At 38.9% G+C, this 18,861-nt stretch overlaps 1 pseudogene; it reads right to left on the bottom strand.

Annotated features, from left to right (window-relative positions):
* Window positions 1-3,173: 3,173 nt before the first annotated feature.
* On the bottom strand, window positions 3,174-3,273 carry LOC122099077 (annotated as a pseudogene).
* Between the last annotated feature and the right edge of the window lie 15,588 nt (window positions 3,274-18,861).

Here is an 18,861-nt window from a genome sequence, read left to right as displayed (position 1 = left end):
TTAGTTTTCTCATGGCTAGCATTTTACCGCTTGTAAGACAGCTCCATTTCTAGCTTTTGCTGGTTACTTTCAAACCAGAATCTAATGGACTATTTTTCTTTGTCTGGTTTCAAACCACAATCATCAGATTTTGTCTTTCTGATTAGCTAGGAATAAAGACATGAGCCACCAGTGTGGCTCCTACTTTTTCTTATACTTATCTATTGCACATACTTAGATAGCAATTTAATATTGAGAGTATAGAAGCAAGATGTACAGTGATTATATTGTTCTGTCAGAAATTCAAATTAGTAATGTAAATTTCTTCTCAAGACCATACACAAAAAATACTTAAGAAGAAATCTGATGATTTGTGTGTGTGTGTGTGTGTGTGTGTGTGCTGTTGCAATATGTTCCACATATAAGAACTGTGCAGGGTTGTCCAGCCATTCACAGTTATTGGATAAATATCTGCCTTGAGATACCAAGTCTAAGTGTCCACTCTAGGCTTCCCGATGAAGAGGATTATACTTATCCTCATACCTAGTATTCATATGAGTGGCCTTTTTGGAAAGTAGTGTCTGCACTGTAGTAAGCTGCAAGGCAAGCACTCTACACTGAGCCACCTTCCCAGCCCAAGGATTAAGATTCTTATCTGTAATTTGGTCAAAGCTATGTCTCTTTATGTAGGCGACTAACAATGTATTTACTAATTTCAAGTAAATACATAAATTCTATTTCCATCTTTTTTAAAAAATAAAAAAAAACCTTGTTTGTAAATTGAGTAGAAGCATGGATTTTGTGGCTAGTTGGTCATTGCACATCTGTATCTCTTTTCCTCTCTCTGTTTTATGGTTCTCATAGACAATATGATTGCTCCATAATTATCCTAATTTATTTTGCTTTTATATTTTTGGTTGCATCATTTCACTTTCTGCTCTGCCATTTCCCAAAACAGCACCACATGAACAGAAAAATCCAGAAGTGGTGCTGTGGCTCAAGTGGTACAGTGCTTGCCTTGATTTGAAGAGCTCAAGGACAGTGCCCAGGCATAGAGGTCAGGCCCCACAACTAATTTTAAAAAAAGAATCTCAATACTTGATAATTCTACTAACAGATCTGACTGAAATCAGTTGAATCACACTTTTCCTGTAAAATGAAGGAATAGATCCAGGCTAGGAAAGCAGCTAGAGAAGGCAGACAGATTGTATCTGTAACAAAACTTTGTGGAAAATGGAATCGAGGATTACTTACTGGTGATTCACTTGTACTTGAAGCATGATTCTGAATTATTGCTTGTTGATTCTGAACTATTGCTTTGATCATTATATTCTCCAAGAAGAAAAAGTGAAATTTAATTGATAGCAAAGGACTACTAATACATTTTGACTTCTCATTAAGCATCTTCAATCATCAAAATCACCTGAAGACAATAGATAGGCCTATTTTTAGATGAAAACAAGGGTCTTTAAAAAAAAACAAGAATTTAGGTAGTCATACAAAGGACTTCTATTTTACTACTGCATTATACATTTTTTCTAATGTTGGATACCAACATTCGAAAGCGATTAGAAAGCTCTTAAATCCCATATGTTGAATAGTGAGTTCTCTTACACTATAACATGGTATTTCCCAAATCATTTACATAGAAGGCATTGTTTCCTATTTTCTCATTCCTAGAATAAGCTGCACATGAGGACACCACTGGTCCTGATTTTCAGTCTGTACCTTTGAATACTGAGGAAAATCTTTCCTCTGCTCCCTATAATTCACTACTCTCCAGTTAGAATAATTTAGAATAGTGAAAATGGAAAACGAGAAAATTAATCATGGTGAAAAAACATATGCAGAACATTCACCAGTTTTTTCTGACCAGTTCAACCAATGTGAACTATTGGGGAAATACATGGACACCTCATTCCCACTGGTACTCAAAATCTCTGATTAGGCAATTCTGACGAAGACAAGGAACAAGATGAAAAATGAGGAATGGTATCAATTGCAAGAAAAAAATGGAGTAGGATCCAAGCAAATTTCTTCTTTGGGATGCCGAAATTTATCGGCTTACTGTGGTGTGAACACTACTTTCCAAAAAGGCCACCCAGACGAATACTAGGGATGAGGATGAGTATACCCCTCTTCATCGGGAAGCCTAGAGTGGACACTTAGACATTGTCCATGAGTTGGTAGCTCAAGGCAGATATTCATGCAATAACTGTGAATGGCTGGACACCCCTGCACAGTACTTATATGTGGAATAATACCAGAATGGCTTCTTTATTAATTCATCATGATGCACATACCAATCCCCAAACTAAAGGCCTCTTGACCTCCTTGCATCTTGCTGCTGGGAATAGAAATAGCAAAGATACTCTGTATCTCCTTCTGTTGAACCATTATATCAAACCAGGTCTGAAGAACAACTTTGAAGAAACTGCATTTGATATTGCCAAAAGGGTAAGTATGTATCACTACCTCTTTGAAGTTGTCGAAGGCTGTACAAATTGTTCTCCTAAGTCGTAATGGTTTTTTTAAGTTTCTTAAATTTCAAAAATGCCAGTCCATCTTTTGTGTCCCTACAATTTTTTTTTCACAATACAAAGCAACAGCAATATCTTACTATAAAAATTTATGTATTCCATGGTATTCTTCCAAGTGAATTGCATGACTTTGATATCAAAATGTATTCAAGAGTTGTTTGTATACATCTGTAATGATTTCTGCAGAGTTTGTGATTCTTTAAATCAGAAATAATTTTAACTTATCTGTTGAAATGAATAGTATAGAAACTAAAGATGTTCCTGGAGCTTTTCTGAAAAAAGTATATCTATGTTTGTGTAATGTCCATAATCTATTTCAATCTCTCCTAGATATAATACTTTGAATTCTACATTGTTATATAATGATTCATTAATAAATGTGACCTTTCAGATTGCATTCCATATAGAAGAATTTTAAGACTCCTATGTTTTCGTAGTTTCATATATTATTTTATTTCTTTGGGATAAAATGGCAATATTATCTAATTTCAAGTTTTGTAATGGTTATGCTATGTAACTGCCTTTCTAAGGTGAAAATTTAATACACTGATGTCAAACTAACCTTTAATTCTATGAATTACATGTATTGTTACACGTCTATTTTTGTAATCAACTTTTTAATAACTGTTTTTCATTTCTTGCATCAGAAGAATGGAAAATATGGAATACTTCACAAATTTTCATATCATCCTTGTGCAAGTGCCATGTTAATCTCTGTATTGTTGTAATTTGGGTAGACCTGCTGCTGAAGCATGTAGTATCCTCTAAATTTAAGTACATAATGATACAATTTTTATACGGGCATATATCCATGGTTGCCTATTTGTAACAAGGAACCCTTATTGTTCCTAAAAATGCTATTGATCTTATTTCTCTAAATTTCTGTGTACACTGGAAAAAACTTATATAGTTTGGTCGATTGCTCACATTTACATTTTTTTTGTCAATGACTATTTTGTCGTTTTCATTTTAAATTTTATCATACTTTGAAGCCTTTACAGCTAAGTCCAAAGGTGGTGGCTTTTCAAGTACTTATTTATCAACTGAGTTAGCTTTGTGGAGCTAATGGATTCAAAGTAAGCCTTGCTTAAGAGCTACTTCTAACTTTCTGCAGCTTAAAATTTCCCAAATGAGGTCTTGCTGGGACAAATGTCTACCTGAACTCTGAAGACTCAGGGCCTAGGTTGAGGGGGCAGAATGATGCAGACTCCAGCCTCGGGATTATCTGAAGACTGTTTTTGGGATTAGGAAAGCTCTTGGAACGCCAGGGTACGGGGGAAAATGTTCCCTCTCCCTATCTCAAAACATGTCACAGACTCCTGGGAGCTGAGGAAGTGGCTCTTCTGCTTGCTTAAGCATAGATGAACAGCTGGTCAAGCATTTTCCTGAGATTGGAGAAGTGGTTTGAGCTTGCTCTAAAATAGTTTAGATAATAATATACCTAGACATTCTCTCATAGGTTAAGTAAAAATGTATCTGTGGAAATTTTTTGTGTGAATGTTTTCTGACCAAATCTTGGCAAAGATTCTGCTTGTTAGTCTTTAAATACCCACTAACAATAAAGCACAGCATGCAGTGGCAATTGCTGTTTGCACTCTGCATCCCCTGTGTCCTGGTGATTTTGTGACCCTTACCCAGGGACCCCAACGCACTAGACGTTGACACTGAACCTTTACCTTTCTTCCATGTAGGAATAGACCAACCAGAATATCTTACCCTGACAGCATGGATTCTCTTACTGGAACAAAAATAATCTTAGTTACAAGGGATCATAGAGAGATGAACAGTTCAGACAGAATTGTTCAGAATGGAAGGTATTTTATAAAAACTTAATTGTTTATTATATGTATCATTTCAAAAGTAGCTAAAGCCAAGAAAGTGAAAAAATTGTTCATATGCATGATTACCTACTGTCCTGACCTGTCTATCATCCAACCAAGCAGGAACTTACACTACTGACATTCTATCACCAAATATTGCAATAGCTCCTGGAGAAGTCCATATGTTTCTCCTCGATATTAGGCCTTAAATTTGTAATGTTTTAATCACAGTGTTTCCTCTTGCCTCTAGGCTGCATATCTACAAATGGTAAAGCTTTAAGTCTAACTCTACCAAAAACTGAGGTAGAGATATTGGAATAATACTTTAAAACAGAGTTGCCTTTGATTCCCTAAACACAACACAACAATGCAAAACAAATTTTATATTATATGTACTTATATATTTTATATTTATATGTGCTGATTTTAAATTTCATACAGTGAATCTTACTAGAATTGATAATTTGACAAATATATTGACATTTATTCCCATAAATAGATTGGAATATAAATAATTAGGCTTAGAATATATATTAGAATGTAAAAAGTATCAATGCAATATCTTCAGTATAAGCTTGTGATACCTTCTAAGTGTTCGTGGTCTTCTGAATACACATGGTAAAATAACAGTATTGTTTTCTGCTAATCTATAAGGGATTTTATTCTGATGCTCTGTTTATTGTTTTAACTTGCTGGTCCCTAAGTGTTTTTCTCCATATTTCTGAAGCATTCTTACTGATTATACCCAAATGTTGCTGATATGATGTCTAAAAGCTATTATTCTTCTGCAGGACCCACGGGTCCTAGGATAACAGGTCCTAGTTATCTCCATCATCAGATAACAAGAGCATGACTTCTCACATAGGCCCATGCAACATGCCAACAGAAAATAATTAAAGACTCATCTCAATTTCTCATTTCTATAATATTTCAGGGCCCCAATTGCTTACAAGAATTAGCAGTAATCAATTGTGAATTGCAAGGCAACTTAAAATGAAAGATGAGATCACAAAATCTGAGAGAAAGTACTGTAATTCAAACTTTCAATTTACAGATGATCAGCCCATATGAGTGAACAAAATCACAAATGAACAAGGTTATTTTTAATACCTTTCTCCTAATGATGAATGAAAGATTTCAGTGCAGCCAAAAAAATAGTTTCTGGAATAATAGATCATAATTGGTCTACCAAGACTAGGAAAACTTGATTTAGAGGTCAAATATAATTTAGAAAAACATTAATTGAGAAGACCCTTAGTGCTTCAAAACACTGGTACTTCAGTAAAACTTGGTTCTGTAGTATAAAAATGTCATTCTCAAACCAATGTAACCTACATTTAATCTCCTGAAAGTATATTCCTTTTCAAATAAACTTTTAAAAATCATATTCACCAAAATAACACTTGACAAGTAGATGATAGTGACATTACAAGGTTTTCAAGTGTAGGGAGCAAGTTACAATAGAGTTGATTTACGTACCCAGCACTAATACCAAACAAGTTCAACCATTCATTAAAGTGCAGAAATACTACCCCCCACCATTTGTGTTGTTCAGTAGGTGCCTTCCAGAAATGTGTTAAATAGATCAGCCTCCCATAATTCAAACCCAAATATTAGCTAATAATGTAAATTTCATCACATAAGAAGGTACATTTTAAAGTCACTAATAGTTGCCTTATCATGTGTTGCCTTATCATATATTTTCCCTATCTGTGTAACATAGTAAGAAATATGACTTTAAGTCTTGATTATGGGTACTGATGACAGATTTGACAAACATAAAATCTGTCTTTTATTTCTATCATATTCCTCTATGTAGTAAATTTTAGTTTTCTTCTTTTTCCAATACTTATAGGTAGTAGAAAAAATTATCCTATGTAAAATAAAATAATCACATACCATTGTACAAAGCCATTTATAAAAACTGGTAGGAATAAATTCTAGGCCATTTTTAAACGTTCCTTTTGACTAAAGATTAATCTTCCAAATGAACGAGAATAAAATCATGTCTAAGTGCTTCACATCTCCAGTCTTGCAAATTGTTATTGCAGATGAATGAATTATGGAAATATAAGCTGACATTAGTTGCCTATATATTCTCCATGCTGGCTGATACTCAGAATTTGCACAGCACAGGAAAACAGGTGCAATGACTGGCTTCTCACATCAGGGTGAATTTTTGGCATTGCTGGGCTTCAAACTCAGGGCCTAGGAGGCCCAACTGCCCAATCGGTCCACGTGATCACACCAGACTTTGAGCCACTAAGGAGATGGGCTCTTCCCAGGAAATGAGATCGAGCCACAGGGAGGCCAAAATAGTGCTCAATGCATCATTTAAACATGGGATGTATATTCACATCCGTGTGGGGACTGCATCGTGCATTGAGTGTACTTATTGTGTTTATTTTGTATGCTATTCATGGATTATTGTGTATTTTCTCATGTATATGATGACAGGTATAACTGCGCTGACATGGATAACAACTTATTCCCATGACCACAGGGTGGCCCATGCATTCTCCATCCTAGCTGAGACCCAAGACTTGCACAGGAAAGGAAAACATATGCAACCATTGGCGTCTTACATCAAGATGAATCTTTTGGCAGGGCTGGGATCTGAACTCGGGGCCTAGCAGGCCCAATTGGTGAATGGGTCCATATGAGCACAACAGCCTGTGAACGACAAAGGAGCTAGGCGTTTCCAGTACCTGAATTTGAGCCCCCCTGGGGGGAGAGTGGGGAGCACAATAGTCATCCATTCATAAATAGAAGGTAGAATGCAAATAAGTACATATTTGTATAGAGTAGGATTGATGGTGACTTGTGATGGAATCCAATCTGTGTGTACCTATATTTGGGTATTTTCTGATGCATTCATTTCATGTCTGTGATGATTATTGTCATGCTTCATTAACTCTTCTTTACAAATAATCTATACCCCATGAGTCTTGTGTATCATTTCGTACTTGCATCATGCACAAACTACTCATTCAAGGATGAGATCGATCGCATGCCATGACTCTTCCTAGGTCCAGAAACAAGTATCTCAGGATCTCCCACCATTCCCTCCTCCTAGGGGGACTGAATTCAAGCCTCAGTCCTGGAAAAGTTACTCCTTATATACATCTTAACGATAGGATTTATACTTCCGTTCAGATGTTCAGTCCATATTGTGTTTGGTGCGTTTATTCATTTTATTTCTTGTTTTATTAACTTATTTACCACTTATTTTATTGACTCTGATGACACTTATACCATTTATTACATTGTTTACATCCTATCACATAGAATCTAGATTTTAGATGTATGTATTCTCCATCATGCCTGGCAGTGCTAGGATCTGATCTCAGGGCCTAGCAGGCCCAATTCATGAATGGGTGAGTTTGAGGATGGGAGCCTCTAGCCAATGAAGCTGTTAAGTGGTTCCCACGTGCTGAGATTGACCCCCAGATTTGGCCAAAACAGCGATACATGGATAGGCAGACGGTGATATACAAAGAAATATATATTGTTAAAGAGTGGCCAGAGCCGTCTATCTATGATTGAATGACACCTACTATGTTCCTACCAACTCTTAGGTATTTATTATACCACCATTGAAGGAATATTATTCTTTTAATGCTTAATAAACTATACATTAAGATCAATCAGCATTCCAAGACTATTGCATCCAATTTTAGACTAGACGGATGCATGAACTACTCTTTCAATGGATATTCCCATGCAAAGGAATGAGTCTCTTGTGATCTCCTGCCATTGGTGTCAGGACTGGGATTTGAACCCAGGGCCTATGTTCACAGGTTGTCCTATGGCTTCACTGATAGCCCACAAGCCATCAGCAATGGCAGGTCATATCTACTTTGCAGCCATGTCATTCAAACCCAGGATGGTCACTGTGCAAAGAAAAAAATAATAAAACCCCAGCCCCCTGAAGGTTGCCACCTTTTCTGCTTTCCAGTTGTTTTTTTTTCTAGAAAGTCCCCTGGGCCTAGGATCTTAGGATCAGCTATGGTTCTGGAGGCTGCACCCAAGCCGAGAGAGATCTAAGCTGAGGCAGAGTTTCCATGACCTGAGTTCAAGCCCCATGGTTGGCCAAAAGAAAAAAAAGAAAAAGAATAAAGAAAATATAGTTATTTAACTAAATTAAAAAAATAAGGCTACCTAGTTTGGCATTTCTGCTAGTTTTCTTTCCTAGCCTGGGATTTGAACTCAGGGTCTTGGTAAATCTGCAGCCATGTGAGGGAAGATTTGCTACTACTTGAGTTCAAACCTTGTGCCAACCAAAAATGAAAACTAAGTCACTGACCTAAGCAGGGGGAAGTAGTTGTGGAGATGGGAGGGAAGGTATGGTAGGGGGAAAACAAAGGAGGAGGTAACAATGCTCAATATGAAATTTACTCATTACCTTGCTCCTGTAAAATATTTTTACAATAAAAAACGAACAAAGACAAACAATGTAGTTCTCAGAGAAGCATTTTGAAGGGAAGGGAAGGATATCTGAGTGAATAGCTGTACAAAATTCTACACTTTTTAAAATGTTCAGTATGGAACTGAATAAACATAACTGCTTCCATTAAAAAATTAAGTCACTGTCTTGGAACTGGGGCCAGTATTTCTGCCATTGCTAGGATTTAAGCTCACCGTCCAGGTAACAATTTTGCATCATGGGTGAAGGCGAAGCTCACTGTCCATGAGGAAAGAAATTCAGGCTAGAGTTCCCGGGGCCTGAATGAAGACCCTGAGATGGAAAAATATCTCTATACATGTGTAATATATGATATATATACTTACATATGTATGTTAATTTCATATTATGATTCAGGTGGATCAGTGGTAGAGCACTTGCCTTGCATGCCTGAGTCCCTGGGTTCGATTCCTCAGCACCACATAAGCAAAAAGAAAAAATCCGGAAGTGGCGCTGTGGCTCAAGTGGTAGAGTGCTAGCCTTGAGCTGAAGAGCTGAGGAACAGCACCCAGGCCCAGAGTTCAAGCCACACAACTGGACCCCCACAGAAAAAGAATGATTTCGTATTTTATTTTTCTTTGATTTATTTATTTATTGATTACTGTATTTAGTATTTTATACACATAATATTTATTACATTTTGCACATCTATTATAAAATTATACCCAATAATTTAGGACATTGACTCATTTTCATTAATATTTTATTAATGTTGAAACATAATACATAAATAAATGGAAGCATTTGTCACAGTCTTCACATTATAGTCTCTCACAAGTATGAGCTTTGTCTTATTTATCTTTGGAAACTTCCTATCCGGTTTTCTTTAGATGATTTATACTCAGAAGCCTTTTCTTGAGGATAGGCAAGCGAGGTATAAAATTGTGAGGGTGGGGCTAGAAATGTGGCTTAGTGGTAAAGTGCTTGCTCAGCATGCATGAATGCCAGGGTTTGAATCCTCAGTGCCACATACTCAGAAAAAGCCACAAGCTATGGAGTAGCTCAAGTGGCTAGCCTTGAGAAAAAGAAGCTCAGAGAGAGTACCCAGGCCCTAAAATCAAGTCCAGGACTGTCTAAAACCATAGGCCAGATGCCAGTGGCTCATAAGTGGAACCGTAGCTTCTCAGGAGGCTGATACCTGAAGACCACAGTCCAAAGGAAAGCCTGTTAGATTCTTATCTCCAGTGAACTACCAAAAGAACCCATCTGGCATTTTGGAATAAGTGCTAGAGTGTTCACCTTGAGCTGAAGGCCTCAGGGTCAGTGCCCAGGTTAGAGTTTGAGACACACAACTGGAAAAAGAGTGAGGGTTAATTAAAATACTTTTTCTATTTGCTAATTACGAGAATATTCTTTGGAAGATGAACACTGATGTACACCAGAATTGGACTCAGAGCTCAAGGTTCAAGTGTAGCACATACATATGCCCATCCTCTCAGACTGTAGCATTGTAATATTGTGTCCTACAGGGTTCTTAAAGATCCAAGGTTAAAAGGCTTAATATGCTCCACAAGCCCTTTGTGATAAGCAGTTGACTTGTATTGTCAATGTCATTACAGTTCTGAACCTAGCAGAGCACAAGTAGCTCATGCCCATCACCCTAGTTCAGGAGGCTGAGGTCTCAGGATCACAGGGTGAAGCCAGCCAGGGCAGGAAATCTATGACAAAATGACTTCCACTTCTGAAAGGTCAGATATTCAAGAGCTTCGTGTGTCTCCCTTGGTGATGAGAATTTACTTGCACACTAAATGTTCTTATAGTACTCGAGCTATAGAAGAAGGAAAGAAACATTATTGACCTATCCTGGATTCAGAGCCCTAGCTCTGTTAGCAGGAAGAACTCCAGTGTAACTCTGTTATTGAAGGACAGAAAACAGTTTCAAAATCCAGGCTAGGTGCAGAGACCAGGCCTACAGGATTAGGAGGCAGAACGTACACACTCAACAGGGAAGTGAGCTACAAAACGACTTCATTTTTTCCAGGCACAACCAGTAATGTGGAAAACCTGTAACATTTGTTAAAGTTACACCAGGGTCAGGCTTTACTCGGCCTCTTCAAACAATGACTAATTAATCTTCCTCCCTCATGTGAAGGGAGACTCAGGCTACCTTTAGGTTACCAATAGAGAGCCAGTTTAGTGGGGGAGAGGGGAGGAACAGAGTAGAAAAACCCTACTCTCTGGTCTTAGGGAGTGGGTTTTTGACTCGCCATCTATCAGATTTGAAGACCCTTCTACCTCTGCCTGTCCATTCTCCTTCCTTCATTCTCCACATAATTAATGCAAATCCCCAGACTAACTAGAGGCAGGACTGTTTCTATTTTGTCTCCAAGCACATGATTTAGAACCTAGCTCTGCCCTCTTGACTCTGGGGCCCTTGGTTGCCTGAGAAGTGGGAAAGAGACAGTCTTCCTGCTCTGTGATTATGTGAAGGCACACTGCAAAAGGTCTCCTAACTGGGAAGTGTTCCCTTCTTTCCTCCTGATGTCCAAAGATTAAACTATCATCTTTCTTTCTTTCTTTCTTTCTTTCTTTCTTTCTTTCTTTCTTTCTTTCTTTCTTTCTTTCTTTCTTTCTTTCTTTCTTTCTTTCTTTCTTTCTTTCTTTCTTTCTTTCTTTCTTTCTTTCTTTCTTTCTTCCTATCTATCTACCTACCTACCTAGGTATCTCTTTGCCAGGTCTTGGGTTGAACTTAAGGCCTGGGCACTGTCTGTAGCACTCTACTACTTGAGCCACAACACGAATTCTGGCCTTTTCTGTGTATGTGCTACCGAGGAATCGTACTCAGGGCTTCTTGCATGCTAGGCAAGCACTCTATCACTAATCCACATTCCCAGCCCCCTCATATTTTTCTTAATGGTAGTTTTTACATAAGTATGCTACCATTTTACTTCCTCAAGTTTAATTTTCTGAAGACTGGTTATTTCTAAGAAACCTTATCTTGTGTATCCCTGCCTGATTTTTTACTGTTCCTGCATTGTCCTCATAATAAAATGTAAATAAAGACTGCTGAGATCTTCAGTGTGCATCATATAAGGACACAGGCCTGGAACCCTGGAAGAGAAAGCAATGGGTCTGACATGAAGAGGATGATGCAGTAGGCGCAAGGATCATATCTGAAAAATAAATAAATAAATAAATAAGAGAAGCAGCATTGCATACAGTGTGTTTGAACTCAGGGAGGTAATATACACACATAAGTAAGTAGGGCACTGATTCATAAACGTGGCCTTCTCTTTTTGAAAACGTTTTTGAGGCTATCCCATGTCTTAAACTCAGGGCCTGATGCATTCCTCAGCTGTTTTTCCCAAGGCTGAGGCTTTACCACCGCCACAGCTCCACTTCCAGCCATCTGGTCGTTAATCAGACATAAGTGCCTCCCAGGCTTTCCAGCCTGGTCTAGCCTGTTTCTTCTGCTCGGCTTTCTCTCTCAAAGCTCCATCTCTACCTTCTGGTCCACTGCTCCACTTCTGGTTTTCTGGTGGTTTATTGGACATAAGAGTCTCACAGACTTCCTGCTCAGGCTGACTTTGAAGGGTGATCTCTCAAAAAGGTTTCAAGCGGCTTTCGTCAGGGATTCACCAAGGAGCACCTCCACACAAACCTGGAGTCTAAATCTCGAGAGACACTAGAAAAGTGATGTATGAAGATGCTTCTAGTATATTCTAGATACTTAAGGTTGGAGACACACAAAACTCCTAATTTTTAGATCATTTTATAGGCAAAAGAAGCAACGCAGACAATATAAGGATTGCTCTAGCTTTTGATCCTCCCATCTTCAGACAGTAAATTGCTGTAGCTCAATGGTAACTGACAGAGCTGGCATGTCCTATGGACATTTGCACAGAAATTCTGTGACACTCATTTCTCACTTTTGGTTTCAAACCTATGAACAGATGGTAAGATGAGGAAGGAAAATCCTTCTTAGAGAAAGCAGCTATAAAGGACATGGGTAGCTAAGTTATAAATTCATAACCCTGGTATGACCCTATTAAGAAGTCAGGTTTCCAGATTAAAAAATGAAGAAGAAAAGAAAGAAGGTGCCAGTGGCTTCTCATTGTGTGATCTGAGCTCCTCAGGAGTCTGAGATGTAGAGAATCTGAGTTTGAATCCAGCCAGTGTAGGAAAGTCTATGACAATGTTATTTCTAAGAGATCACAGAAAAACCCAGAAGTGGAGTTTTGACTCAAGGTTAATGCACTATCCTTTAGCAAAAGGATCTCAGGAACAATGCCTAGGCTCATAGTTCAACACCAGGACCTGCCCCCTCAAAAATAACCTGTACCTCCATATCTTTGTATATGTATGTATGTATGTATTCCTATAGGTGAAGCTCCAGAGTAGTTACGATGAATGGCACCAAGCTAGAAAATTTGTATCCAATAAAATGATTTCATAACAGAGACTGATTTCATGAAAGTGAATGTTCTGCGGCTCCCCTCACTGTTCCCAGTATAGCCTGAGGGTTTCTCTGCATCCCAGGCCTGCTGAAAGAAGTCTCCCTCATTGTCTGGACAGGCAGACAAAAGGCCTCACTTCTGTACAGCTATGTAACAAACAACTACATCTGTGTCAGATTGTGAGAATGAGTGTGAGTGGGCTCTGAAGGTCAGGATAAAGGTCTAATTTTAGCCCAATCTATTTCTTTCCCCAGTGCTCTGGTTTGACAGGAAGCCATTTGTGCCATCTCCCGTGGCAGGCCAAGTCCTGTGCACTTATCCTGCCATTGTGAGACTATATTCCGGTGTTCAGATACAGTGCTCAATATAATTCAGCAGTCCTTCTGGCAGACAACTAGGGCACTGAAACTCATGAAATGTTTCATTGAGGACGATGATGGGCCTATGATGTCTCTCCTAGGTTTCTGGAAGCTTGGGAAATCCAAGCACATATCTGATATCACAAAGCTTCCTGTCATCTAGGGCTGTTGAAGCTCTTCAGGTTTTGAAACATTTGACCTCTCCAAGTTGGGTCCTGGCTGGCTAGGTTTGGGGGTTGAAAACAGGGCTGGGGTGCTGACCATGAGCTCAGTGTAGAAGCCCGGTGCATTACCATTTTGTCTAACAGCACCACTTCTAGTCTGTGAGTGTGTGTGTGTGTGTGTGTGTGTGTGTGTGTGTGTGTGTGTGTGTGTATGTGTGCATGAGCCCGTGTGTGCACAGGAGGTTGAACTCAGGTCCTGAGCACTGTACCTATTTTCTCTTGTACAAGGATACTCCTTTCCCACTTGAGCAACAGAGACACTTCAGGCTTCTTTTTAGTGATATGGTCCTGAGAAATCAAACCCAGGGTTTCATATATGCAAAGCAATCTACACTCTACACATTCCCAGCCCTCTACTTCAGGTTTGTTAGTTTGTTTCTGTCTTTTCTTTATTGTTGTAGGAGTTGAAATCTGGGCCTGGGTACTGTCCTTGAACACTTCTCCTCAAGTCTTGTGCTCTACCACTTGAGCCAAACACCACTTCAGCTTTTTGGGGGGTCCATCGGAGCTAAGTGTCTCAAGGACTTTCCTGCCCAGGCTAGCTTTGAACCATGATCCTCAGATCTCATCCTACTGGGTAGCTAGGATAACAGACATGAGCAACAAGCACCCAGATTCCACTTTGGGTTTCTTAGTGGTGAATTGGAAATAATAGGCTCATGGAGATAATAGGCTTTTGTGTCTGGGATAGTTTGGAACCCAGATCCTCAGATCTCAGCTTTCTGAGAAGGCAGGATGACAGACCTTAGCTATAGACCCCTAGGCTGTGGCCTCTGCTATAAGGGGATCCATGTCTCCACGTGGTAGAGCGCTAGTCATAAGCCCAAGAGGTAAGGGCCAGCACCTAGACCATGAGTTCAGGGTTCATGACTGAGAAAAAACAAAACAAAACAATTGTCTGCAGGAGACAACTTACTAGTCTTCAGTAACACATCTTTGTCCCTGCCATGGGGACATAAATGAGCCTCAATATTCTTGTCTGCATAATCATCTCAGTTGTGGAGATCTTATAAGGACCTGAAGAAAGAATGCACCCTTTGAAGGACACAGCACATTGCACTCTTTGCATGACTTAGCACACAGCATCCTTTGAAAGACTCAGCACACAGCACCCAATGCAGGATGCAGCAAACTGCACCCTGTGAAGGACTCAGCACCTAGCTCTATTCCACAAGCTTTCATTAGAATTAGGGTGCTTTTATCAGTATCACCATTCTTTGAGGAACAGTTCACAAACCACACAAGTTCACATCTAATGGTTTAGTGTGGTGGTTTTTTCTTTTTTTTTGGGGGGGGGGGTTAGCCATGGGGCTTGAACTCAAAACATGAGGATACTATTCTAATAACATTTGATCAAGACTAGAGCTCTACCACTTCAAGCCATATTTCAAAGATTCTAGCAGACTTCCTGCCAAATTTTAAAGGCCCTGAGCACCCAGGATATGGGGATAAGCCAGGGTAACCAGGATGATGGGGATAACCCATGGATCTGGGTTGCAGCAGTTTACATCTGGCTAAGTCAGGTTAGGTGGAATCTGTCAGCCCCAGACTCCTAGATTGCCCTGTGATGAGGTATTTGAAGTCCTGTCCTTCTTGCCCTTCTATAGTTGCAGTTAAAACATTCTACTTTTTTTTGGCGGCAGTCCTGGGGCTTGAGTATGCGCTTTGACCCTGTTCCTAAGCGTTTGTGCTCAAGGCTAGCACACAATTGAATGAAAGACAGCAGAACTTCTGGGTTTTCTGTTTATGTGCACTGAGGAATCAAACCCAGTGCTTCATGCTTCCTCGGTGAACATTCAACCACTGAGCCCCAGGAGTGAATGAGATATAAATAGATAGAGATTCTTGTATAAAAATATGATATATACAAAAAGAGAGATGTCTGCATATTATTAAATTATAGATAGTATTACTACCAATTATTAGGTATTAAATTATGTCTCCATTTAATGATGTGTCCCAGTTAACAATTAATAAAGCATTAATTAAAATTACTCAATATCCTGTTATTGTTTATCACATATGTACGTACATTCCTACTATAGTTATGTATTTTATAGAATGAAACATATTCCTATATATTATTAAATTATGCATCGTGTGTTACTACCAATTATTAGGTATTTGTGTTTCCATGAAATTTTTATTCTGTCAATGCTTAATAAAATATTAAACTTAATCCACGTCCTATAATTTTTGTGTCTAATTTTATCCTAGAATGATTCCCTACTAATTCAATCTGTTTTTCATTTATTGTAATGACAATTCTTCCACCTTTTTACATTTATTACATCCTATTACATAGCATATAGATTTGCATCTGAATTATACATCCTAACTGTCACCGAGCACTTTCAAAGAAAATGAAAACATGTTTCACACTCGGCTTCTCACATCTGAACTCACAGTCTACAAAGCCCAATTCATTAATGGGTAAGTGTCAGCATGCCAGCCTGGAGCATATTAAGCTGACTAGCATTTCAAGCACCTGAGATTGAGCCCTAAGAGTTGACAAAATAAGAACACATTGATATGCAGATAGTAGTACACAAATAAATATAGATCATTATAGAGTGCAGGAGATGTCTACACATTATTCAGCTATATAGGCTACATTTCTGCCAATCTTGGGTGTTTATTATGCCTTCATGTAATTAATATTTTTGTTTTCAGCCTTAATGAATTATTAATTAAATCAACCACTGTCCTGAAACTATAGCATACATGTAATTAATAGTATTCTTTGAATGTGTCAAAAAGCATTCATTAAAATCAATTGGCCTCCTAAAATCACTCTAATTGTATAGTAGTATTCAGAAATAACTAGTTCAACCTTGCTATTCATAATCTTCCATCGGTATTCCTATGACTAGGAACGAGACTCTTAGATCTCTTAGGGGTCAGGACCGGGCTTCAAACACAGGGCCTATGTTGCTGTGTTGGCCTATGGCTTCCCTGGTAGCCTGCCAGCTTTCAGCAATGCCAGGTCATTTTTCAACATTTACCAACATTTTTCAACCGTGTCATTCAGACCCAGTATGGTCACCTAGCAAAGAAAAAAATGTAAAATTGGCAGCCATCTGCAAATTGCCAGTGTATTTTCTGTTTTGCATTAAATTTTTTTTCCGGTCAGCCATTGGGACCCAGGAACCCAGGTTCGGCTATGGGTCCAGTGTCTGCACTCCAGCCTAGAGTGATCAAACCTGAGGCAGAACTGCCACTACCTGAGTTCAAGCTCAGTGCCTGACAAAATAAAAATACATACAGGAGTTCCAGGAAGATGGCAGAGGAGAAGCTGGAGGCTAAACAAGCTCTCGCATAGAAAGCAGTTTTTAGTGCTCCAGTGAACAGTCCTAAGCCAGAGAATCACACCAAGTGTGCCATCACAATACACAGAGTTAGGCCAGAGAGAGAAAATCCAGGCAAGGAAACAGATCTGTGCACTTGTCAGCAGCCACCGCTGTGGCAGCAGTGGCTGCTGTGGTGGCCATAGCCGCCATACCTGCAACACAGAGAGTCCAGGACAACGACTCCAGATGCAGCAGGTGAGTTGATTCTACTCAACACCAGGAAGAACTGACAAGGAACAGACATCTTCATCCTGCAGATTGCATACCAGAGACGACCCAAGAACCAAGAATCTGGCATGAGTAGAAGCCTGACATCCTCACTCCTTCTCAGGGAGCAGAGGAAGGAAGAACATCCCTCCCCTCCCCACTACCAGAGATCTCCATCTTTGATACTGACAGAGGCCTGGCTGAGCAGCTAGCTCCAACTCAGGCCTTGAAAGAAAACAAGAGTCATTTACCAGGTCACAGGAACCTATTCTGACATTCCAGGCTCAGCTACACCCAGTGGAAAGTGACCCAGCACAGCTGAGAAAGCTCCACCAGCCCCAGGAGTGGCTTTCTTCACTGGATAAACAGAGCCAGAGGCTGCCCCTCCCTATAGTAGCCTTGACAATCAATTGACATTCAGTAAACATAAACCCTGAGAATGGCTCCAGGCTGGGCTCTGTCAGTGTCTCAGAAGCTAGCCCCCCAGGGAAAAGCTACTATTTGCTAAAAGGCCTCCACCCTACCAGAAATTAGCCTCATCACAGCATCTCCAAACTAGAAGAAACAACCATCTCCCTCTTTTGTGAAACTCAAAGCAGATCTCCTTCTCATTGAACTAGCCTGGGAGGAGGATCACAAAATTCTGGGTAAAGCAGATCATTTTTCTGCCTGCTCAAACAAACTGACTTAAGAGACCAACCAAGCCACAGGAAAATCAAACACCACAAGCAGACCAGAGACTCCAAGAGACAGTTACAGACACAAGGGAGATACAGGATCTACCCATCCCCACCAAAAAATAGCAAAGAATTCTTTTTTTGTACATTTCATAATTTTTTTAAACTTTTTAAACTTTTTAATTTTTATCTTTAAAAAATATTTTTATTAACTCCTTTTTTCTTGCTCTTATACTTTTTATTTTAAGGGTATATGTGTGTGTGTGTTTGTGATTTTTTTCTTTTTTTTCTTTTTATTCATTTTTTTGTTTAGCTCTACAGACTTTTTGATCCTTTTCTTTCTTTCTTTCTTTCTTCCTTTCATCCTTCCTTTCTTTGTTTCTCATTCTTTTCACTTTTCCTCTCTTTCGTTCGTTTTTGTGTGACTTTATTGCTGTTCTGCTCATCCGCAGATATACCCGTAGTCGATTATTAGACATTAACCCCCATTTTGTACACACTTAATCCAGAAATTTATTACTCAGTTCAAAACCTCTTAGACTTAAATTCCTTAATAGCAGTATTACTTCTATGTACCTATATGATATTTTAAGCATTTTTATTTTTAAGTTTTTCACATCTCATTCTATCCCTCCCCTTCTCTTATCCTATCCTCGTTCTTCTCTGAATATTACTTTGTTAATTTGCATAATTTATGTGTTTCTCTTTTAATTTTTGTTTCTATTTTTTCTTGCCCTTTTTTCTTTTTTTCTCTCTCTCTACTATCATTCTATCCAACCTATTTCCCGCTTAGATATTAGTATTTAGTCAAGTTAACTCTCCCTCTACATTTACACATCCCTC

The sequence above is a fragment of the Dipodomys spectabilis genome, unplaced genomic scaffold (assembly GCF_019054845.1).
Source record: "Dipodomys spectabilis isolate Male_0828 unplaced genomic scaffold, ASM1905484v1 ptg000500l, whole genome shotgun sequence".
Classification (NCBI taxonomy): Eukaryota; Metazoa; Chordata; class Mammalia; order Rodentia; family Heteromyidae; genus Dipodomys; species Dipodomys spectabilis.
Note: the sequence above shows the minus strand (reverse complement) of the source record. Positions and strands in the feature narration are given on the sequence as shown.